The 25,103-nt window shown below is 41.0% G+C and overlaps 1 protein-coding gene and 1 long non-coding RNA gene across 2 annotated transcripts in view; one reads left to right on the top strand and one right to left on the bottom strand.

Moving 5' to 3' along the window:
- Positions 1-25,103, bottom strand: part of MAML2 (mastermind like transcriptional coactivator 2) — a 370,219-nt gene that overhangs the window by 87,402 nt on the left and 257,714 nt on the right. The gene's annotated exons all lie outside the window — the stretch shown is intronic.
- LOC116563307 lies at positions 12,558-20,374 on the top strand. Its single transcript, XR_004274329.1, has 3 exons — positions 12,558-12,569; positions 15,579-15,594; positions 20,243-20,374. It is a non-coding gene; the product is annotated as an uncharacterized LOC116563307 (long non-coding RNA).

Genomic DNA, 25,103 nt, shown 5'->3' with positions numbered 1-25,103 from the left:
ATTGAGCATTCATTATGTGTCAGATACCCTCTGAAGTGCTAGGACTTGACAGTGAACAAAATGAGGAAGGCTGCTGCTTTGATGCTACTTAACTTCTAGTGAGGGCAGACATAAACAATAACACAAGGAAACAGAACAGAATATCCAAAGAAGATAAAAGCTATGGAGACAAACCCAAGTAAAGAGGAGAGGTGCAGGGGGAAAGGAAAGAGCAAAGACTCTGGGAGGGCGTGTACTTGGTGCATTCCGGGAAGGCAGGAGCGGCTGGAGGATAGACAAATAGAGTGGAGGGAGCTGTGTAGGAGCGGTGGGCAGTGTGTGTGTGCACACACATGCGTGATGTGGAAGGCAGATCTTCTAGGGCCGGTGAGGACTTTGCCTTTCACACCTAGTGAGATGGGAAAGCAGTGGAGGATTCTGAGCAGGGAAGAGATATCACAGAACACATGGCCAGAGTCCCTTGTGACATATCACAAACAACACCTAACATGCCTTCCTAAACCAAAACACTAGCCTGCCCTTCAGAACTCTTTCTTCTGCTGGTAGCTGCCATTTGCATGCATTTTTCTCAAGCCATAGCATCTCCAGAATCAATGCTCATCTGTCCAATGCAGCCTGACACTATTTTAAAAGCAACTCTTCGAAACACGGACTGTCTTTCAAAATGCCTTCTTCTACACAACAGAGCACACATTTAGAGAAGTAACAAGAGGCCATTTCTATCCAAGCAAATGTGTTTCTTGCAGCCAACAGCATAGCTCTATAACAGTAATGTTCCTATTTCAGAGAGTAAGTCTATCATGTCAGACAACCCTTTAAAACGCAGTTATCACATGATCCCCTTCCTTACTCTATGCAGGATAAGTCAAGACCCAACAAATGAAACACTTCTTCTGGAAATTGTATCCCATTTTAAAAAAATCATCTTTTACATCTGTCATTGGTAAACCAGATTTAGAACATCAGAACTGCTGAAAAGATTCATTATGAGAAATCTACTGAGGGTCTGCTGAGTTCTTTGAATACAATATTTCACATTAATGTGGACATTAAAACAGAGACATGAAAATGCAAGACTGCCTCTCTTGCTCTAGTTTTCATTTCAAATCCGTATTAGTTATACATTCCCAAAGAACAACTTATAATACGATATTTTGCAAAGTTGTGTTTTCAAATTGCTGATTTAAAGGTCTTCTTGGCCTCCGAACAGAATTCTAACATTTTTTTCCTGCTCTGTTGGCCTGAGGGTGGTGACAGAATTGAACATGTTTATAAATAGGGCCAAATTAAATCGAAAAATTTTTCCTAAGAAAGAGAGAGTTTCATGAAGAAAATACCTGCCCAAGTTTGTTTTTTAGAAATCCCTCATCCACTGACATTTCTGGTTCAACAAGTTTTCTTCTTAATGTAGTTAAATGTCAACAAAAGTGTTACTGCTTAATTATCTAAGTATCCTGAGTCATAATAATGCATATATCACTTCACTTAGGAAATGTATTGTTTTCAATTATATTAGCTGTTTTCACCAGAATCCTTACTCAGCCAGTGGAAAAAATAATTTTCCCCCGGCGACTTTCTCTACTACAATAATTGACGTGGGTTCATTCTCTTTGATATTACATAAGAAAGTCTGACTTTTCAAATACGGAGGTAAAGCAAGTCTACGAACTTCACTTTTGGTACTTCCCCTAGAACAGTGGTTCTCAGCTCTGATACACAGTAGAATTTCCTGGGGGAGCTTAATATATACACACACAGACACAGACACAGACAGACAGACATACACACACAGAGATAGAGAGTGTGATGCCCAGGCCCAGCCTGAAGAGACTCTGACTTAATTGGTCTTGGGTAGGTCTGGGCATTTTTTAAAAGTATGTATTTTAACTTGAGAACTATCGATCAGAAAGAAGGGATGATTTTGCCTTCCTTCCTTCCTCCTTTTTTTTAAACAGACACAGTTTTCCTCTTTCACCCAGGCTGGAGCATGGTGGTGTGACCACAGCTTACTGCAGTCTCAAACTCCTGGGTTTATGTGATCCTCCTGCCTCAGCTTCATGAGTAGCTAGGACTATAGACTATAGGCAGGTGTCACCAGCCCAGCTAGTTTTTAATTTTTTTTTTTTGGAGAGATGGGGTCTCACTATGTTATGCAGGCTGGTCTGTAACTCCTGGCCTCAGGCAATTCTCCCACCATGGCCTCCCAAAGTGCTGGCATTACAGGTGTGAGCCACTGGCCTGTTTTCTTCCTTTCTCCCCCTCCCTTTCTCTCTCTCTCTCTCTCTCTCTCTCTCTTTCTCTTTGTCTTTATCCTTCTTTATTTTCTCCTCCTTATTCTTCCTTTGTTTTCACCTACAGTGACTATTTGAAGCATTTCTATATTTTAATTTAGATAAAATTGCCTGGGTGCAGTGGCTCATGCCTGCAATCCCAGAACTTTGGGAAGCTGAGATGGGCAGATAATTTCAGCCCAGAAGTTTGAGACCAGTCTAGGCAACACAGTGAAAACCCACCTCCACAAAAAAGAACACAAAAATTGGCCAGGCACGGTGGCTCACGCCTATAATCCCAGCACTTTCTGAGGCTGAGGCGGGCAGATCATGAGGTCAAGAGATCGAGACCATCCTGGCTACCATGGTGAAACCCTGTCCCTACTTAAAAACAAAAAACAAAAAACAAAAATTAGCTGGGTGTGCACATGCTTGTAGTCTCAGCCACTGGAGAGGCTAGGTGGGAGGATTACTTGAGCCCAGGGGGTTGAGGCTGCAGTGAGTCACCATCATGTCACTGCACTCCAGCTCGGGCAAGAGAATGAGACCCTATCTCAAAACTAACTAAATAAATAATAAACAAAATTTCAGATAAATAATATTGTAACTTTAGAAGATCGAATTACACTATAAGTTAGAGAAAAATCATATTGTTTAGACCAGTGGTTCTTGATTAATTCATATTTTCACATTCACTTTGCAACTGATGGCAGCAGCCGCTCCAGACAGCCTGCCACTGCCATCATGCCAGCTGCAGCACGGAGGCACAGCTGGGGCTGCATGCTCGATGGAGCCTGTGGAGCTGGGGACAAGTGGGAGCCCCATATCTTTTGAGATGGAGGTGCTCCTGGGGTGCCACTGCAGTCACCCAAACTGCAGTTGCAGACCTGGGCCTCCCACTCCATGGAGCAGGTAGGAGCCCTGCCCAAACTGCAGCTGAAGACCTGGGCCTTCCCACTCCATGGAGCAGGCCTGCCCCCTACCCACTTTAGGCTAGCTGCAGCCACCCAAACTGTGCTGCACACTCAGGCATCCCTGCACTCTTGGGGGCCAGGAAGGCTGCTCAGAAGTACCTGCTCCTGCTGTCTGGCTTCTTCCTGCTGTCAGTGCCTGATCTCAGAGAAAAGCTGGGGCCTAGTCCAGGTGCCATGAATAGCAACAGGAAGCAGGCAGATTCCTGGGCAGAAGGAGGTAGGTCCCTGGTGAGGCCCCACCTTCAGGCCACGGAGGGCATAAAGGCCAGGGGCCAGGGCTGCTGACCAGAGGGGGAACTTGTGGTGCCTTTTCCGGGCCCATCCATGGCTGCCCATGGACCAGCTGGCATGTACATCCTCCCCTCTGAGGCCCATAAAAGCTCTGGGCTCAGCCAGACCTGAGCAGGGATCAGCTGCAGAGAAGAGCTACCTACTCCAGGGCTCTCCTGAGAGCTCCAGAGACGTGCAGAGACAGAAAGGATGACCTGCCTGCAGAGAGGATCTTCCCACTCCAGAGTCTCCTCTCTGCTAGGAGTGCTTCCCACTCCAGGGTCTTCTCTCAGATAGGAGCTGCACGCTCATTGGGACACCCCTGCAGATTTCCTGTGAGCTGTTCTATTGCTCAATAAAGCTTCTCTTCATCTTGCTTACCCTCTACTTGTCTGCGTACCTCATTTTTTCTGGTTGCAGGACAAGGACTTGGGACCCGCCAAATGGTGGATTTAAAAGAGCCATAACACAAACAGGGCTGAAACATGTCCCTTGTTTGCAACATTGCAGGTAAAGAGAGGGAGAGAAGAGCTAGAGGCCCTTAGGAATCCCAGACCTGGGAGCTCCCCAAGCCAGGGCTATCCCTCTTTGGAGTCCTATAGTGCCTGGCATCTCCAAGCTTCTGGGCACCACTGCATTCTGTGGCAGTAGCTGGGTAAGCTGCTTGCAGTGCCTCTGGTCCAGGTGCAGCCTTGCAGAGAGTCGGCACCTGTGTGGGCACCTGGAGCTGCTTGCCCCACTGGTGTGTCTGCCTGCACAGTTACCAGACCCCATGCTTGTTCACACACACTTTGCTGCTCCATGCGACTTGTCCTTGGCAAGCATGGGATCCAGGTTGGTATTGTGAGTTGAGTGCAGCCTGCAGAGTGGACGGAACAAGCCCAGTGGGCTGAACTAAACTCAGGCAAAAGTGCCACTGGCCAGAGGTTTCAGGCCCCAAAATCCACATCCCAAGGATCCCGTAACCCAACTGTAGGATACACACAGCTATGTGTTCACTGCAGACAGCAGATAAATCTCATTTTAACCTCAGGGGTACTGTCTACAAATAGTCTTTGACTTTTTTCTGTTGTGTACCTCTGTCTTCACTGGTTAATTTTTGTAACTTCAGCATCTCTTGTGTAGCTGAGACTTGAATACACTTGAAGCTGGAAATAGGTGAGCCCTCCCTCTAGGTATTTAGATGAAGGCTAAGGGGCCTTCTGAGTGGAGAAGGTAGGTAGAGGCTTAAACTGTATTCCTAATTTATTTTCAGTTATTTAGGCATATATGCAGAATGGGACAAGAGTCAGAAGGAAACCAAGTTTTCAGGAAGGACTGAAGCTTCCCAAGGACATAAAATCATGAAGAGCTGTAGAGTCTGGTATAAACAGGTGCTTCGGCTGTAAGACCACAGGGTCAAAGGGCAGTGGTTTTGCCAGGATGATGCTGGGCACCTGGAAGTGTCCTTAACCAGCCATCCTGACTGCATGTGACCTACGGAAGGAAAGAGCTGAGTGGAAAAGGAAAGAGATGTCACACTAAACTTGGAATTACTTTGAAATCCACAGCCCATGGAGATGTGTAGCTCCAGGCTGCACTCAACTCACAATACCAACCTGAATGCCATGCTTGCCAGTCTTCCCACAGTGTAGCCTGGAGGGGCAGCCGCTCGTATCACGCAGTGGCTCCTACTTATTTAGAAAAGCTTGTCAAACTCTTTATTTTGGACTCCCAAATACCTGGGGTATAGTTGAGGACTAGGAATAACTTTGCACGGGATTAAAATTCTCAAATGAGAGGGTGCAGTAGAAAGGTTGTAACCTGTGAGAACCTGGTCTTAATGATCTATAACCTCATTTGGACTGGTAGGCTGAAAAGACTCATGGATATTAGGTACACTGAATTTTATTCCATCTTTTAAATTCCCCAGTCACCAAATCTCATCTCCATCTTTATTATTCCAAAGGCCTTGTTTTCTTTCTCCTCCCCAGTCCATCCTGCATATGCCCAATATAGAGAGATACATTAAAAGAGGTCACCATGACATATCGCCACTGGCCATTTTGAAGATTGGCTGTCTTCATAGAAAATCATCCCTTAAGGCAGACTTCTCTAATTGCACCAGTGGACTGTTAGAGAGGAGTCCATCTTCAGTTATTTTGATTGTTGAGCCAACTATACCCTAAGACGTCAAAATGTGTATTGCATTAAAAAACTTTTCTGAAGTTAGGTGGGGCGTTAAGATTTTGCAGGACATAGACATGCACTTAATTAGTTCAGCCTTCAAATAATTATTCTTTAAAAAACTGAAAATTTCAAGTAGCTACAGAATTTCTCTACTTCTTCTCTGGCTGACATTATTTCCAATGTGCAGTGTCCTTACAGAGCCCACTTGCCAAAAAACACTCTTTTTATAAGGTTAAGGTCACATTTCTGCATAGTTAAAACTTTGCTTCAGGGTATGTCCTGACTGCATATAGGTTAATGGAGCACTGCATGTTTCTTACATAGTATTACCTGTATACTCGCTAATACTCAAATTCCAGAGATTCACTGGGGGATGCAAATGGATCCAGCATTCATCTTGAAATCAGGAGATCACAGTTCTAATCAGTAGTGAATAAACTTAGAGAGAAGCTATTAAATTTGTTACATATGTAAAAAGGGAGTAATTATTTTACTAAGAAACATCTCTAAGATTCACACCACCTCTGATATTCTGAACCTAAATTTGAGTATTTACACAGTCTACATAAAGTAAGCTTTTTCATCTTAACAGACAAGGCGGCATGCAGGTAAGGAAGAAAAGGAAGAAGACTGAGTCCCCTCAACTTGAAAGAGCTCGCTGTCAAGGAGAGGGCCATTTACTAGAAGACCTACCTCATTTTAAAAACAGATCAACTACAAAGTGAACCCTTGATGGGATCAGAGATCCAACCTCACGCCAAAATGACCGTGTGTTTAGAGCAATGACGCCAAAGCCGGCCTCTCACCCTGCTCTGCCAAAGGAAACAAGAAGGCAAATCCACAAGTCTCCCGATGTGATAAACTCCATTTGTCATCCTCTCACATGTGCCTCCAAGACTAAACTTGTCTCTTGGTGGCTCCATTTCAGTTAAGTACTTTTAGACCTCAGTCCAAACCCCTTCTCTTAGGATTTGGCTCAAACTATTGATAATCATAAATTTCCATATTTATATTTCCAATCTGTGAGGACTTAAAAAAACTATTATAGAAACCAAGTATAATCTTAAGGAACAGACTGTGTATTTAATTTACACAATGAAACTTGGGATGTAGCATTAATACTGGAACAATATTGAATAATTTAACTGAAGTGTAGTACATTCGTTGTGCTGTAAATCTTTTGCTTGTGTGTTTTGTGCAAAATCACCACTTTAGCCTTGCATAAAAGCTTTTGTTTGGCATTTATAGTCTCCTGTCCCTTTGATATCTCCTCTATTTAAAAAAGTTAGATTTCCTTGTTGCTAGATTCACTTCTAATTAGAGGAGTCATGGCAGCCGAAGACAATGACAATTTAATGGAGTGAAGACGATTCACTATCTTGGGCGGAAAGAGTATGATGTGGTTGGCAGTGCCTTCCACATGCCAGTTAGCTGAGTGCTGTAAATATTAACACCAACACTGTAACAAAGTAGGTGATATGGCTCCGGTTGGCTATTTATTGACTTATTTGGTAAGTTCCAGTACTGTGCTTACAAGGTGCAGGTAGAAGGATCTGTGTAGATCGTGCAGTCTAATGGTGTTCTGTGGACGTGTGTTCATTTCTCAAGAAGTTTTCGTTTGCTAATGGGACTGAAAAAAAATAAGATTCATGCAGGGAGTTTACCGAAGAGTTGCATTTATTCACTTTTCAGGACCATCAATTCTCTGAGGCTGTATTCTTCTCAATGTTTTAAGGCTAAAATATATTTTTTTCATGAAAGATGATAATAGTAGGCGGTAGTTTTGATTTTTAATGTACTTTACACAGAAAAATGAAATATAGCAAATCCACGTCAGCTTCTGTATTATAAGATGTACATCTAAAAGTCTGAGGACCACTCAACTAATTGTCAATTTCATTGTGGGGAAACTGAGGCAGGAGGGCTAACTGCTTGCATGCTGTCACCCAGCTAGTCAGTTCCACTGAAGCCATGTGGCCTTTGATAAGCCCGGATTCTCAAAACACAGCAGGTGTGCAAAGGACAGTATTTGCTATACCTAACAAGTTCAAAGAGTTACCTAGAAACTATTGTTATGCTGTTTTCTGTTTATAAAACTCTTATTTGCAGTCTTTTTGGTGACATGAGAGTGTCAGCAGATATCTGCAAAATGTAAGTTATCTCCCAAAACCCCAAGGAAATGCTATCGAAAGATTCACATCTTCAATAGATTCTAATCTTAGAGAGGTTAATACGGAGGAAAGATTCATGGGCAGTCCACATTTTGTGCAGATGACAATGGCAGCACAAGGTCACCTGAAGTCATTCACCTTTGCAACTGTTTTTGGGTTCTATATTGTCTGCATTAGGCATGGAGACGCCCACCTGGTGCTGTGAGAGGAATGAAAAGGAGTACTGACAAACGTCATCATACAAAAAAGGTTTCAAATCATTTTTGACACCAGAATAAAAGTTAGATTCCCGTGTCTGAGATTTCGAGTTATCTTTCTAAATGGCTCTCTCTAATCGAATCAGCAAACCCTCAGGGAAGAGCCTTCACTTCCTTTCGTTGGTCTGTTAAGCCAAGCACACCAAGAGTGGTCAATAAATAATGCTACAGGAGTACTGGAGGCCAGGGAGAGGGTGTTGCATATTTTGCTTTCGCTTTTTCCTCTGGAAAAAAGATGAATTAAGTGACAGAGTGGCAAAAGGAATAGGCAACAAAGAAACATAACCGGGAACTTGAGTGTGACTCTTAATTTCACTCTTTCAAGCTTTAATGCAAATCCAATTATATATTTGCTTTCAGTTCTGAAGTTGAGAAATTCAGCGTTAGACATTACAAAGCTAATACACAGGTTTCCTAGAGATGATATTGATAATATTTCATGTTTTCCACCTGATTTAATATTCCCACAAGTGAAATACATGGCCTATTATTATTGATATTGTGCTATCCTGGTAGCAAATTTGAAATGTAAGGAAATAGGATTCTGTTCATTATTTTTTATCAGTAAAATTAATGAATCAGACAGGAAGCTGATGTAGGTCTGTTTTATCACTAAGGTGCTAGGAAGTGCAACCTTCCTTTTGTTCTTCCTTTTGTGAAGTTTGACAAATTGTATGGTGTCTATTATTATCTGTCTGTCTCCCTCTCAGGCAGGGCAGGGATTCTATCTTCTCTATTTTCATATCCTCCAAGAGCTAACACAAGCTCATAATATTCCATCAACCAATGAGCACATATTTAAGCGCCTACAGACTGCTAGGGAGTGTGCTGGGTGCTGGGGACTAAAGGAAGGAAGACCAGTGATGAAGACAGATAATTCTGGAAGGTATAATGTAAAAGGTGAGAAGAGTTGAGCTAGGGGAAGTCGGGTGGGGGTGGATCTGTCTGACTGGCTTCCTAAAGGAAGTGATGTTTAAGGGGAAACCTGACTGATGAACAGGAGTTTCCCCAAGTTCTCTTTTTCTTTGTCTTTTCAGGTTACTGGAAAAGCTGGTGAGGTTTGTGGCTGGTATCATACTGTTTAATGTGTCATCTGCTACCATGGTCAATGTGACTCTTACTAATTAGCGTTCAGATAGCACCTTGCATATTGATTGTATGCTAATGCATCTGAGCCAGTTGGCCTTGCTAAGTGACATTCTCATGCTTCTCCAAACGTGAATACTGAAGTAAACCCTGGGTGGCCCTGCTCTGTGGATCATGTATCTCCCACATCTCTACTTTCAGAATCAATTCGTGAATACAGTCTCCTCTCTCCTGCAATGCCCAGATAGAAGTTCTTAATTTAAAATATGACAACAGAAAGTTATTCTGACTCTTGCTGTGAGGTGTGATCCTCACAGTCATTTGAAATATCATCAAGCTGTGTCTCAGAGATGCTCAGGGGTGAAAGAAATATGTGTAAAACCTGCATGTATGAATGGTGTGCATCTTGTAGAGTATGCATGAGCAGAAACACCAGCCTTGTAGAGAGAGAAACACCAGCTCCCCTCTTATTCTGTTTACTGTTTTCTTTCTGTGAAATTTAAAATTGATTCCATGTGTACTATAATGCAAGCAACGGGGCAGGGCTGCTCTCTTTTCACACATTCACACACACACACACACACACGCATACACACACACACACCCCTTCAGAGCTGCCTGCTTAACTTTTCACAGCAACTTCCTCTACTCGGATGGGCTGTGGTCCCTGGGGGAAGCCTCGGCATCTCAATTTGGCAGGGAATCCCGTTCCCATGGAAGTCAGGGCTGCCTTCACACTCTTAAGGAACAGCCCGGCAAGGTTCTCACATATTTGCCTCTGGCTTCGCTACAGAATATGTACACTGAAGGTGTACAGAAGAGGGTCTCCAACACTCCCAACTCATGTTGTGGACTCACAGGCAGTTGGGAACGTCTTGCTCTGAATTTGAGGAAAATTAGATCTATGTGAGTCTTCACCAGGCCACAGCTCAATCTTCTTGCTGCTCTCCATAAATGAATGTTAGCAGCACTTTACATATCAAAACTGTCCAAGTGGGACCTGACCTTTGGGCCTTTGGATCCATGTCGAATTCATATCCATTTAGATCTGACCCCATTTCAAGTGTTCAGAAAAATGAGAAACAATTTTACAATAGCAAAATTGGGCCCTCCCACCTTCCCCCCGCAAAACTGAATGAAATACAAGGAGGAAAACAAATGGAGATATTTGTGAGAATGACTGACTTCCTTCTGCAAACAGAAATGGGCAAGTTATCAGAGTTAAAATTGCCTTATAAAGTATGTTTATACAGCACAAGAGATGATCAGAAATGCATTTTTTGGCACGAATTGTCTTTTATTTCTCCTTTGGGATCTCTCTTTCCGACTTTTTACCCCATCTTTTTTTTTTTTTTTTTTTTTAAGACAGTCCCGCTCTGTCGCCGAGGCTGGAGGGCAGTGGCGTGATCTCAGCTCATTGCAACCTCTGCCTCCTCCTAGGTTCAAGCGATTTTCCTGCCCCAGCCTCCCAAGTCGCTGGAACTATAGGCACATGCCACCATGCCCAGCTAATTTTTGTATTTTTAGTAGAGCAGGGTTTCACCATGTTGGCCAGGCCATTTTTAAACTCCTGATCTCAAGTGGTTCACCCATCTTGGCCTCCCAAAGTGCTGGGATTACAGGCATGAGCCACCACGCCCAGCCTACTCCATCTTTTTGACTCTCTGGCTTTGACAATGTAGGCAGTTTCAATTTCATCATATATGTGGGTTGAAACTTTATTTTAGGAATAATCTGGGATGTAAGAATACCACTGCTTCTTCAAAAGCAGATCATTTTGTGGACTGTACTCAGATATGCAAAACATAGCCTCATCCACTGAGTCCTGCCTCCCAGGGCTGGCGTGGAGTCCACAGTACAGCCTGGTGAGGATTCTGGGTGCGGCTGCAGCGGTAGTGGGCCCTGTCTTGACTGGTGCTCTTTTTATAGCCTACAGAAATGCAACTGATGACTCAACTATTACACCTTGATAAATGAAATAAACAAAATTCAGTCCCCAACACTGGTGAAGATGGGCATTCAGGCAGTATCTACGCTGCAAATGTCCATGCTATAAAGAATCACTGGAAATGAAGAGCTCTGTGCTCCTTCTGTGGTGTTGTTCTGGCAAATCTCCTTTTCCTTCTTCCCCTGGTCTGAAGGATTATTCCTCTTTTCTATGAGAGTGCAGCTGAAGATGCTCATAGTTTCCTCATTTCAAACCTGGAGGCAGGCTGAGGTGGATGCCCCTTCCCTGTGGTTTCCATAGCAAAGTGCTCTGTGCACATCTGGGACTCACATTTCTCTCATTCTGCAATTCTCCATTTCACTAAATAGATTGTATTTCTGATTCCACCACCGTGCCTGGCTCAATCAGTGTACACTGAACAAATCTCTTTTTAAAAGAATGTCATATTCTAGAAATCATGGATAGTATGCTGTATTATCATGGATAGTTCAATCATAGATAGTTCATATGCTGTGTTATTATGGATAGTTCAATCATAGTTCAATGTCAGGTAAGTCAAACAGACTTTGTATAGCAGAGCAGGAGGACTTAATGTACTTTCTTTACGTTGTTTCCACAGGGGAAAACTGTACTGAAAATGCCAAACAACTGAATTAAAAATGAATTTCTGGAACTCAACACTCAAAATCAGAGGCTGTTCAGAGAGCACGTATCTACTGCTAATTTCTAACTAAATGATAGGGCTTCTGCGTCTGAGAACGATGATACTGGAACAGAAATGAAACGTTGCTAGAGGACAGTGCTAGAAGTGTGTGGACAAAACTGTCTTCTTGTTCTAGTCCATGCAACTTCCCTTGATTAATGAGAGCCATGTCTAGGTGAGAAAAGCAATCAGAGGGCTTCAGCTGTGCCAGCATAAATGGAATGCATCAATAGTATTGTTGCTTGCACATGAGACCTATCAGTAAATTATCCACTAAAAAGCAATGATTCTACCTTTTTCATTCATTTTAAATCCTTACCTATGTTTTCACTCCTGGTGCTGACTATTCTCCTTTTTTTCCAACAAGGATATCAATTCACAGTCAAGATGTGGAGCTCTGAGCAGTCTGCTGGTACAATATATACCCAGAAGTGTATATCATTCCTTCTACGTAGGGACTTTTCCACCTGTAATTCTGAATATCGTTTAGGCAGGAGCTAAATGTGATATATGTCAGCTAATGAACTGACTGGCATAGAAACCAAAATCCACCAGGGAGAAAGGCAAAACTACTGACATATTTTCAGCTGTAACCAGCTCAGACTGTAATTGCCTAATGCCTAATAAACTGGGGGGATAAAGAACTGAAATCTCCTTTAGAAATAACTACTTTAGAATTTCATGGGAAAATCTAATAGTAAACCTTGATGTGCTTGGGACTGTGAAAATAATTTAAGTCTTTAACCAGACTTAAATTATATACATAGACATGTATATTATACACACATGTGAAAAGGGAAAAATTGGGCCAGAAAAATAACAGTTATCCAACATTGGATTAAACATATGCTTGAGCAAATTTCCTGAGGGCAAGGATTGTATATTTAAGCTTTCTGGCTGAGAGATGCAGTGTGTGGAAAGTGGCTAGAATCAGATAAACAAGGATCTGAATTCCAGTTCTGCCACCTGCTAGCTGTTGGACCTTAAGCAAATTACTAAACCATTCTACTCTCGACCTCTTCATCTGTAAAGAGGAGAAAATTCTTCCTATTTCCTAGAAATGTCATGGAGAGAGCACTTCGCATATAGTAGGTGCTCAATAAATGAGGCTTACTTCCTCATCCCTTCTTTGCATACTCTGTGGCACAGAAGACACCACTAGGAAGCTTCTAACACTTTCCCCTTCACATACCCTTGGTCAGGAAGCTACCAGCAGATGAAGTGCAATAAAATGAGAGAGTAAACAAACAGAGAGACAAAACGGATCCAGAAACAGGGAACCTGATAAAGGAAAGGAGTGAAGGGATTCTACGTATGGTAGCAGGAGTCGTAGGAGGACAGCTGTATCAGCAGGCCCAGAGAACACCCATTCAGGCTGTGGCTGGGGATGGAGGGCTCCTATGGAGACAGGTTTGTATCAATGTGGAAAATGTATTGAGAAATGTTTCATGAAGCTGTTAGATGGTATGACAAGACAGCCGGAGATTTAGGGAAACTTCACAAACTAAAGAAAAGTTAGGTACATAACCCCTGGATAAGAATTAAACTACAGTATACTGCTTTTCCTGGCAGTAAATACTATTTATCACTTCATAAATTCTGGAAGCACTGATATGAACTTAACTAAATTTTTTATCTGGCTACATCACGGCAAAAGGGAAGAGAAAGAAAGGGTTGAAAATAGAATTAAATCTTCATCTACTATAATAAGATGTAATGGATACTGCCTAAAATGAATTAATCAAGAGGTACCAGGTACAGATGCATTTAGGTACATAATGATCAGTACCAGAAGAAGCAACTAAAAACGATGAAAGCGGTTTCCTCTTGAGACTAAAAAGAGCGAGGGAAAAGGGGCCAGGAAACAGCTTTTGCATTTTAACATTATTTGTCTTTTTAAACTATGTTCACAGGTTACTTTGATAAAGGTAAGACTCAAATTTAAAAATGAAGCTCGTAATTGCATTTTGGAATCATAAAATTCAAAATAATAGAATAAAACTGTAACTAAGGCAGTGAGCAAGATGTGATCACTCAAGGTAAAATCCTTAGCCACAAGTTTGGGTCCAGACTTGCTGTATTACGTCTCCTGTTCCCATGCCCTTCCTACCACACACATACCCCACTTATTACATTTCTCATAGCAGTGAGCATGGTTTGCCACATATATGTGATTAAGTATTTGCTGAATGATAAATAGCTATACCAATTGCTAAATTATTTTTCCATGGTGATTTTGAACGAGTTTAGTCTGGGAAGCTCAGGTGTCATACCTGGAGTTCCTAGTTTTCTTCTGTCTGCAGGAGTAAGATTATCACATATTAAAAGGTTTCAGAAAGCTCTGCCTGTAACCTGATTCTGAGGTAGACACTCCTCAGGTCTAATCCATTTTATACAATGCATGGGTGTGCCAGAGACTCATTTGAAACAACTGATATTTGAGTGAGGCAATGTAATGGGCATTTTAATTATGCATTCCTGTAAGGTTTGTATCTCCTATTCATGGGTTAAGCTAGAACACTGGTTTGCAAACTGACCTGAAGGAACTTACAGTTCTGGGAGGTGCCTTAGGAAAATCCTGAAAAGGCAGCAGGTGATGGAGTGGGGAGGAGAATAAGGGATGAAAGAAGTGTTCTTGCTAAAAGAAAGTGTGAAAATCATTGACATACATCTTCAGAAAACATTATACCTGTAACCACATTATCTCAGCTTCCTAGAGGACAGTCTTTACTGAATTAAAGTTTAATATTCATATATTATGAATATAAATATTCATAAAATTCATATAAGATTTTATAATGCAGCCTAAAAAGATCAACATCAAATAATATTCAGATAAGATTTTACAATGCAGCTTAAAAACAGAAATATCAAAGTCAACAGTGTCATGGTGTCTTTCCAAAATTTCCAGTAGAAGATTCCATCATGTTACCTAACTCCCCCAATGATAAATGTACCTTTGAATTTATTTCCGGGAAAAAATTTGCCTCCATTTAATGAATGTGTATGGCTTTCATATATTTTTTAAAACAAAACAAAACTGTATTCCCACATCACTCCTTTTGACTTTAGCTGCTTGGAAACTCAGATTTAAATGAGGACTCACTTTTGGAAATCACACATTGCAAGTATCTGCTAACATTTAATTTGTATTATTTTATTGGAGGGTGCTTATTTGCCACAAGAGGCAAGTTAATGTTTGTCAGTTCCCTGCAAGACGCAGGCCCTGTGTTTGTTGTATACTTCATGGGTTATTTCATGCACCACGGAAAATTTGCAACGATCCTGCAAAATAGGTATTGCCATTCTAATTTTACAGATGACACAGCTTAGTTTCAGGGAATTGAAATAACTTGGCCAGAGTCACATAGACTTGAAGATACTGACAACATTTTTGGAGTAATATATAATTTCTCAGTAATGTATATTTTAGATTTAAATTAATATAAAAATTATTCAAACCCATTTCATTTCCTTTGATTTTAAGATTATAAAATCAATAGACAGGCTACAGTCTATAACATATACACACACTCCCACTGCAAAACTTCTTTCCCTTCTTTCCTTTGCCCTGCCTTTTTTCCCTTTTTTCTTTGCCTGTATATTGACAGTTTCTCTCAGGTACTGTGTTTGCCCTTGGTGATACAAAGATCAATTACATATAGACATGGTTTCAAGGAGCTTGAAGTCTAGTGGAGGAGTTATAGTATGGACTTAACTACAACTCAAGGTAGAAAGCAATGAAAGTAATGACAGATGCCAAATGCTTTGTGAGTTCAGAGAGGGGAAAAAGAAATTTCATGGTCCCAACCCTCCAGGAGGTCATAGTTCAGTGGACCACAGACCTAAACAAAATTATAATACAGCATGATCAGAACTATACTGAAAGGTTTGCACTGTGCTGTGGGTACTAGAGGGAGAAGAAACTAACTTTGTTTCATGAAAAGGGGTAATTACAGCAACATGGACACTCAGGGAAGGGGATGGAGGGGGTGAAGGGCTGGGGTTCCAAGATACCAGCAGAAGTGCCCAAGGAGGTGGGCGGGATGTCATAGCCAGTAGGGATCAGGCAGTGGAAGGACAAAAGGCATTCATAGTGAGGAGAGCTGATGCTGTGAAGTCAAGCCCCACGAAATGATTGGATCTGCAGTAAAGCTGCAATTCCAGGAAGAAGGCCTGGCAAAAGCAACAGAGACAACTGGAACCCCAGTTACTGGCCTCATCCCTAAGGAGTATGGAAAAGGCAGAATTGCTTACACACACTGTCCAATTACCATCTGGAGGGACAAGGTAGCTGGAAAGGAGGAGGTAAAAAGGAGAATTACAGTGTCAAAGCACAAAGGTAGCGGCAATGGAGGCAGAGATGTGGATGGTCATGCCGTGGCGTCAGCAGTAGCACCTGGGAAGGGAGATAGAAAGTGTGCTGACTGCAAAGGTTCTGAGCCTGGTTCATAGTGGGGCTCAAAGGGGTACAAGAGTTAATGGAAAGTCATTTTTGAAGAATGCTGGGTTTTGAGCATGTTTGAAGATAGAAAGGAGAGAGTAAAGATGTAAAACGCAATGACTGATGGAATACATCTTCTGGGGCAAGAGCTGAAGTTCAATGTTGGCCTCTGAGAAGTGGCACTCGGGGCCCAAGGGAGAGAATGGGACAGAGAACGGGTAAATTCTTGACATTCTGAGGTCAGCAGGAGCTGCTCCCTCCAGTGTGTTCTCTATCCTGCTACTCGAGTGCCTTTTATAAAGGGCACTTTGATTCACTGACATTCAACACATTGGAATTAATCAATTATCTTTTGCCAGGCACAAGTTATATTTCTGCTTAAAAACAATCTATGCAGTTTTTTTCATGACTTTCCATTGCCTTCAGGATGAGAGAAAAAAAGTCACTCGGAGTATCTCAATGAAACTCTCTTACTTTACTTTCACCCATATGATTCTTCAGAATATAGGCCACTCCAACCCCCATCAATAGCGCCTCTTCAGAATTCCATCCCATAGATTTGACCCATGGGTTAGCTGAGAGGGAATTCCCTGCTTTCCAGCTCTGACAGTTAGACCTGGAAGGACTAGGACTCAAACTAAGACTAGGTCCATGGGCAAATGGTGTTTAGAGGGCAGACTTGGTATACAGGAAGGTGGAAGTGCTAGCTCCTGTTCCCAACTCCTGTGGGGAGAGGGGCTCTTAAATCCCCAGAACAGAAGAAAGGATCATAAGGCAATGGTATAATTTATTTGTCCACTTGTTCAACAACTATGTTTTGGCTTCCTGCAACATAGTAGGTGTGTTACAGGTTGGAATACAGGGTGAATAAGACAGATGCAACCCCTATATTCAACGAGCTTACAGTCTAGTTGGGGAAGATTCACGAGAACAAAGATATATGAGGGGTAATACATGCTCAAAGAGAGGAAGCAGAGGGATCTACCAGAGCAAATAAGATGGGGGCTAATCCAGACTGGGAGGCCAGGGAATGTTTCTGGGGAAAATGATGTCTTAGCTGAGACTGAAGAAAGTTTAGGATTAGGTTAGCCAAGCCTAGTAGAGCAGAAGAGTGTTCCAGTCAGAAGAAACAGCATATTTGAAGACCTGGGGGTGAGAGAAAGCATGACACTTCTCAGGAACTGAAGGACATTTATTATGAAGGTTGCCAAGTGCAGAGTATATATGAGTTTGGAGAAAGGATGGGTAGGAGTCAAGGGAAGAGAAAGGCTGGGAATGAAAACCAGTGACTTTGGAGAGCTTGGCAGAATTCAGATAATACAGGGCTTTATAAGCTCCATACGGAGCTGGACTTTCTCCTGAGAAAATGAAGTCTATTTAAAAGTTTTATGCAGGTGATGACATGATCAAATTCCTATTTTAGAATCCTCACTCTGGTTCCACATTGGCAAGACTGGGAGGAGGCAGGCCAGGTAGCAAGCATGAGAAGCAAGTTAGGACAATGGTCAGAAGCTGTTCTGGATATGTTTTGCTCAAGGGCATGTCCATTTAGGACTCATTCATCTATGCCACAGACTGAGGGATGTGGAGATGGGCTGGCCAGCTTATTAGTTCTCATGCCCCTTCCCAGCATGGATCCTCTCCCAGGAAATGTCCCTTCATCACTGCTGCCAATAATAACTCCAATGGTTACGTGTACTCACTCCTGCCCTTTCAAGGACTGCCATGAAACAGTCTCAAGAAGGTCAGGGAAAACAGGCTAGTTCAAAATTGGTCTATAGGGAAAGGGACAAAGAAGAGAGAGTACAAGCTAAGGTGAGAAAGAACTGCGCAAAGACTCAGAGACACAGTAGAAATGTGAGCCAAAGACCAAAGACCACACTCCTGTGCTCACCCACACAGACCTGTGGACTACCAAGTAGGACCCGATAAGCTCCCTGTTTATGAAATTCATGTTTCATAAAGGCAGAGCTGAACTTAAGACCCTGTGGAAAGGAAACAGTGGAAAATGCTAGTGGTTAAGGGTGGAGGGAACTCACGGTAGAATGAAGGGGAAACAGATCAACCATCCCCATTCTTTCAACCTCGGGGACTTTGAAAACTTGATTTTGCAGGATGCACAGGGAAGTAGTCATTGGCTTCCCTCTATTATGTTTGACTTAATTTACTGCTTGGAGAATTAGGCACCACTTTATTGTTCACATTCATTGCATCAAATGCAAACATTGAGCTAGAGTTCTCTAATTAGTATCCAGAGAGCTGCCTAGTCTGTGCGTATGTGTGTATGTGTTTAAGTTTGGTTTCTTCTGCTGGAAACACAATGTAAAAGAGTTAAGATGATTCACTGACATTACATCTCTCTGATCCCAGTAGTCTAAACATTTGTACAGTCTTCTGTTTGAAACCCAGAACTCCTTATAGTAAACACCTTCTGAATCTCAAGTCTTTGTGCCTGACTTTAATTAACCATTAATGTGCAAATTTACTGATGAGTGCACTGGCTAAATGGGTTTTTGCCTCGTTTGGATTTCACAAAAAGAACCGCCACCCCCTTCTACCAAACTGATAACAACTGACATCTGATTAGAAAAGGCAAAACTAATTAGAATGAGTGCAAAGGGGATTGTTTGAGTCACCTACATTAATGCACATTACAGTTAAATATCTGTCAGATTTTCCATTAACCCTCTTGCATTTCCATCTCCAGGTTCAAATCTATTTCTTAACCCTACACCCTTTCTTTCTCTAGCTGGAAACTTGGTATTCAACAGGCTAACTTACCGACTAATGCTTTAAATGCACAGCTCTTATTGATGGATGTGACACACAGACAAAGACCTTGGAATGAGAATAACAGAAGCCATTCCCCTAACTGTGGAGTTGAACTGTACGTATTATGATCCCAAGTCTAACATGTTCTTCTTGCTATTGTGTTTATTTCTTTATTGAGGGATATGAGTTAATTGTTGCTTTACACAAATTCACACCATTGTGCTCTGCGCTATTACATACTAGGATAACAAAATAAAACAAAAGAAAGTAGAATATCCAGCAAATAGAGTTCTATTCTGTGAAAGCTTAAAATAACATGTTTAAAATGAAAACTTGTTGACTTAGGGGAAACGTCCACATGATTTTTGCTCACTTCTTATATAGAATGGACTGTTAAGGATTGAGAAAATGTAATGTAATCACCCAATGGGAATTCATGAAGTAATAGGGACAGACACCTCCTTCAGATCAAAAGCTCAGCCAGGGAAGGAACCATGTTTTCCTGATCTTTTAGATTATATGGGTATGAAAGGGGTCATTTAATCTTTTTATCTCCAGTTCCTGGCACATTGTAGGTGCTCAATACATTTTCATCATATGAATGAATGAAGCAAGAATTATGGTTTCATCCCATTGTGAAACTCTAACAGTGATCCTAAAAAGGTTCTTAAATTCAAATGGATGATGTTAAAGAGAAAGAGAATGAAAAAAAATTTCTTTATTATGTAAAATACCTAACAAAACTCCAGAAATGTTTGCTTTAAAAATTAAACTGCATTCTCACTTCTTTGTTTTTTGTTTTTTTTTTTTTCCTATTTTAATCTGGGAACAGAGGTACCAAGAATCCCAGCAGCAAATCAGCCTAGCAACAGAAAGAAAAATAAGCCTGCAATATGATGAAAATAGCTCAAATTGAAAACAATCTGATTATTTAATTTTTTAAAAACTGAAAATTGTATGCTTCCATTACTGCACCATAATTTCTTCTTTGTTCTCAGGTGTAGCATCAGTGTTAAGAACTGTGCCTGGCAAATAGCAGGCAGGCAATAAATATGATTTTAAACAAGTGAATAGAAGCTCAGCCAGAGCTAAGAACAGAGCGATATTCACTAAGTTCATGACTCCTGGTAGGCAGATCAGGAAACAGAGATGTGTGGATTCAGATAAGGCAAAGTCAGTGTGAATTTGGCCAACATGTATCATAAAGAAGGCCCTGATATCACAACCCAAACCATCTCTACCTATTTCCTTAATTTAGGCAGCATAGTAATTATCAGTCCTGGATGTAAAATTAGGGTAATTACTAACTGTAACCCTGAGCAAGTGATTTGATCTTTCTGAGCATCAGTGTCACCACTTGTGAAAAACAGTTGATCATATCTACCATTTGAGTATTCGTATAAGGCACAGAGTTAGTGCTAATGTTAAGCCAATCAACAGAATAACAACAAAAAAACAAAAAAGATACCAAGTTCCTCCTGCTGATTTTCCAGTCATGATTCTTCAATACTAATTACATCGACATATGTATCTGGAAATTCACTTTGCATCCTGGTCAAGAACTGGTTCTATGGAATATTAAAGACAAATTTTTCTTTCCTTTGCAAACTTAAAAGATAAATCGTGAAATGTTAAAGATAAAATGAAAATGTAAACATAATGCTCCTGGCCTCCCACTGACAACACACAATATGTCTGTATCAACCTTGTTCCTTCTTGCCAAAACTCAGCCAAGGTGAGTTATAAAGATATCATCTAATGGTCAAGAGTCATTTGCAGTGATCACCTAGCATCTCTTGAGTCTCTATTCCATCTTCACTACAGATTTCATGCCATTATATTTACCCTTGACCGCAGGTATGTCACCATTTTTTTTTTGGCCTCCTTGAACAAGTTCACAATATACTGACTAATTTTGTTTCTCAGCTTCTGTAGGACTTTGGCTTGGTTTTGTCTTTGGCCCTCTATGCTCCTGACTTCCTGTACCCTATTCTAGCCTATAAACCCAAACTCTGGCACCAGCCTAATTTGGTGACCCTTCAGCCAACCTCTAGGATCCAGTGAAGGAGTGGCTTGGATGTTATATTACTATAAAACACTAAATTCATGATTATTTTCTCATTGGAAAAGGCATTTCCAGCTGATACAAGATTTCTATTTCTTCTCTGGCAATTTCATTGGACAATTATAAGGACTCAGAGGTACTGTCAGCATAAGAGAGTTACATTGATTTCTCTACTGCCTCCCAGGCCAATTTGGAAACAATTTTCTGGGTGTTCATTCTTAAGATCGGATATATACAATACTACCTTAAAGAAGTGGGGCAGAGAACACTAGGAGATGTGCCTGATTTACACCGAGGGTATAATATGGTGTAGTGAAGGATATGATGTAGTGAAGGAAAAGCTTGGCTAGGAAGAGAGAGCAGGGTGAGGTTATTAATATATGATTGAGTAGCTTGGCTTTAAACTAAGGAGGCAATGTACGAATTTATGTTTCAGTCATAACAAACCATCCATTCACTGGCTGCCTTCCCTCCAAGAAGTTTTAGAGATGGGAGAATTCTAAACCAAATATAGAATCCACTTGAGTTGCATGGATCCAATGTTAGAAAATAATTCACACTTTTAAGTGACTGATTATATAGCTCTGAAAAAGATCACTTTTTGGTTAAAGAGGTAAGCACTTTTGGCTTAAACCTCACGAGCCCTGATCAACGAGTAACTCTTTCACAACTTAAAGAAGTGTTCAGTGACTTGAAGATAAATCAGAAACATATGCGTTGCCTCCCTGTCTTGCCCTCTCCCTTAATCCTCAAATCAGGAAGGGAAGAAAATTATAGCAAGAGGTATCTCCATTTGCCAAGCTACAAATATTAGCAAGACAAGAGTCTGTTGAAGACATTTTGTAAAATACCAAACAGTATTTGTTCTCCCAGTTTCTAGGGAAGAGATTACTTAAAACCACCCCAAGCATGGAACAATAGGATTTATCAAACAATTTTATTATGCTGCATCCATCTCTCAGACATCATTTACCTCTAGGAAAACAGAGGTAGGTACACAGTAAAGGCGAAGGGGCATAGGAATGTCCCTCATTCAGTCTCTAGCTGAAAATGTGGATCTGTCTGGGTTCAGAGTTCTGACGGGTAAAGAGAAAGTCACCTTTGCACATCTATGGGGTAAACTGCAAGCAACTGATCAACAAATTCAATCTATTAATTTGTAGCAGAGAACCAAGATTTCCATCAATCACAAGGCTAAAGAGCTCCAAGTAACAAATCCCATAGTAAACAGTCCTATGTTTGACACAAAGTGAGTATGACAAGCAGAAACACAAAAATACATGACTAGCATTTTCCTTTAGGATGTTTTAGTTGACAAATTTAAGAGTTGCTTAATTCCAAATCCCCCACCCTACCCATGATTTTGGTCATGAGTAATGGAGATTTAGCTGTTCTGGCATGAGAATAGACATTTGTACTGTCTTTATAGATGGTAGAGTTAAACACTCTCTCTGAGTTGAGAATACATGCCAACACACTAGATGAGACAGTAAGAATCAGAAACTTAAAAGTATGTATATCAAATAAAAGTTGCTTCTCAAAATAAACATCTTAAGAAGGAGCTCACTTTCTTTAAGTGCCTTCAGAGAAAGCTCACACACCGCACTTGCAATGCAGTCTTGCCACATCATAGTTATCCCTTGGTTTTGACCTAAAGCAGCATGACCTGGCTTGACTGTTTGCAAAAATTGCCTTGATAGGATGAATGTTATAGTGTTGGTAATAATCTACCAAATGCGCTTTAAGCCCTGGAGACAATCCCCAGAGAAAACTCTATAGCTGTATTGAACAATAGCATCATTATTAGGATGTGTACCCTTCCCTCCTAAATGTGAATGCTTTTCAAAGGTAATACTTACTTGACTACACAGCTGTAGTATACTTGCTGAAAACTCAGACACATGACTTTGGAATCATATGTTATGGGATTATTGAGTTGGAAGAGACAATGTGGTTCAGTCTATAAAGCTGGGACAAAACTTTAAATGGGTGGCTACTCTCTGCACAGAAGAGAGGTCCTTAACTTGAAATGCTGCCACATTTCCATTACTTTTTAAGGGCCTTTTGGAAGAGATGAAAATTACCTCCTTATCATATGTGTCATATGCCCTAGGAGAATGTAAAACATTATCTAAGGCATTGGAAGATGTTTGCTGATTTGGCCATCAGCACCCATTGGTGTGCTTGGGTCCTAGAAACTTGGGTGGGGACTAAGAGGTCAGAAATATGGTTTACAGTTGCTGATATCAGCAGTGTCTCTGGAAACAGGACAGAGGATGTTGGAGGTGGCAGGGAGGCTCCCAGAAAATGACTGATGGGGCACTGAAGATCTATATTTCCTATTGTAAGTTGTTTATTTTGGTTAACTCCATAATGTTTACCCTCAGGAAGGCTAACAATTACACAGGTGTGTGTGTGTGTGTGTGTGTGTGTGTGTGTGTTTGTGTTTAAAATTCTTTAGCATCTCTAAAGAATAGAGATTTAGGATATGTTTTTATCCCAAAGGACTTAATCTGCTATGTAGATTATGTAAGTAGGAGTCAACATTAGCAGAATATTCTTTTTAAGAATTCCACAATGATCTATAAAGACCCCAGCATATCCTACCTGTGACCTGTAGATCCTAGTGGCTAAAAGTATAGGCTTAGAAGTAGATTATCAGAACCCTGTAGCTGCTACTTATTATCTGTGTGACCTTGGAAAAGCTATTGAGCCTCCCTGTGCCTCAATTCTGTTCCTGTAACATGGAAATAATGGCATTTCCCTCAAACAGATGAAACGAGATGCCATAAGTAAGGGAGGCTGGTTATAAATGCTAACTTATTGCTATCTCATTATTTATAATTTTCATTTTTATAGTCAGAAGTCTGGGCCTAGAAAGGGTAAACCGCAACACACTCAGGCTGCTGGATCATGGAAGAATGAAGGATAATTCTCTTTTATTTCCCCAATACTCTTTATGTTAGGATTTGGGATTTACTCCAATGCCTCTCCTATACCATAGCAGTGCTTGTTTAAAAACAACATTTGGTGGTTTATGCCTCTTGCCATAATCATAATAGTAATCAACTTATTCTAGACTCTGGGCTGAGAATTACCTCATTTTATTTTCAATACACCCCTAAGATATTTTCTTTTCACCCCTATTGATAGGTGAGGAAATAAGTGTAGAGAATTTCAGTGAGTTCCTTGAGGTGACACAGCTAGGACTGTCAGAGTAAGAATCTGAACCTACATTCATCTAAATCAAAGTGCCTACATACAGCATTAGAAAATGGTACCACAACTTGCTTTTAAATGCTCCCAAAATTGCCTGGGTTAAAAGAGAAATTTTGTAAAAAAATATATGTGTGTGTTTGTGTGTGTGTGTATGACTCCAAGTCCATTCTTCATAATCCATAATTTTTTAAAAACCCACTTCTTAAGTGGAAAAGAGCTGAAAGCGGTCCTTAGTGCCTAATTTTTGAATCCTCGTTGAGTCTGGTGTTCTGGCCAACATCTAGGGCAAAGGTTAGCCTGGACAGAGTTTGTGGTGTTTGTGGCATTCTTTTCTGGGCAGTAGCCATGAAAACTACTCTAGGAATGTTGTTGGAATTAGGCTCTGTACCATCCCACTGTCCTGAGATATTATTCTGACATATTATGTGCTATCTTTGGGCTTAGGCAGATAACGTAGACCTGTCAAATTACACACACAAAGCAATATTCAAAGTTCCTTCCTTCCTTCCTTCCAGGAAGAGTCTTTTCTTTCAAGTTCCCTGGGGATCAGGGCTTACTCATCAGTATGTGCTCTGGAGGCACAGAGCTATGTCTTCATACTGCTCATATCTGGGGTGGAATAAACCTCTGTTTTATGTTAACCAAAGGACATAAGGTAACCAGAGATTTTTTTTCTCTGTTTATTCGTGATGATTTCATCCTTTATCACTTAACTCAGGCATTACTTTTCCAGAAGCCTTCCCTGATTTCCCTGT

The sequence above is a fragment of the Sapajus apella genome, unplaced genomic scaffold, assembly GCF_009761245.1.
Source record: "Sapajus apella isolate SASKATOON/1434 unplaced genomic scaffold, GSC_monkey_1.0 scaffold34, whole genome shotgun sequence".
Taxonomy (NCBI): domain Eukaryota; kingdom Metazoa; phylum Chordata; class Mammalia; order Primates; family Cebidae; genus Sapajus; species Sapajus apella.
The sequence above is the reverse complement of the archived record's forward strand: the minus strand, read 5'-3'. Positions and strand labels throughout refer to the sequence as shown.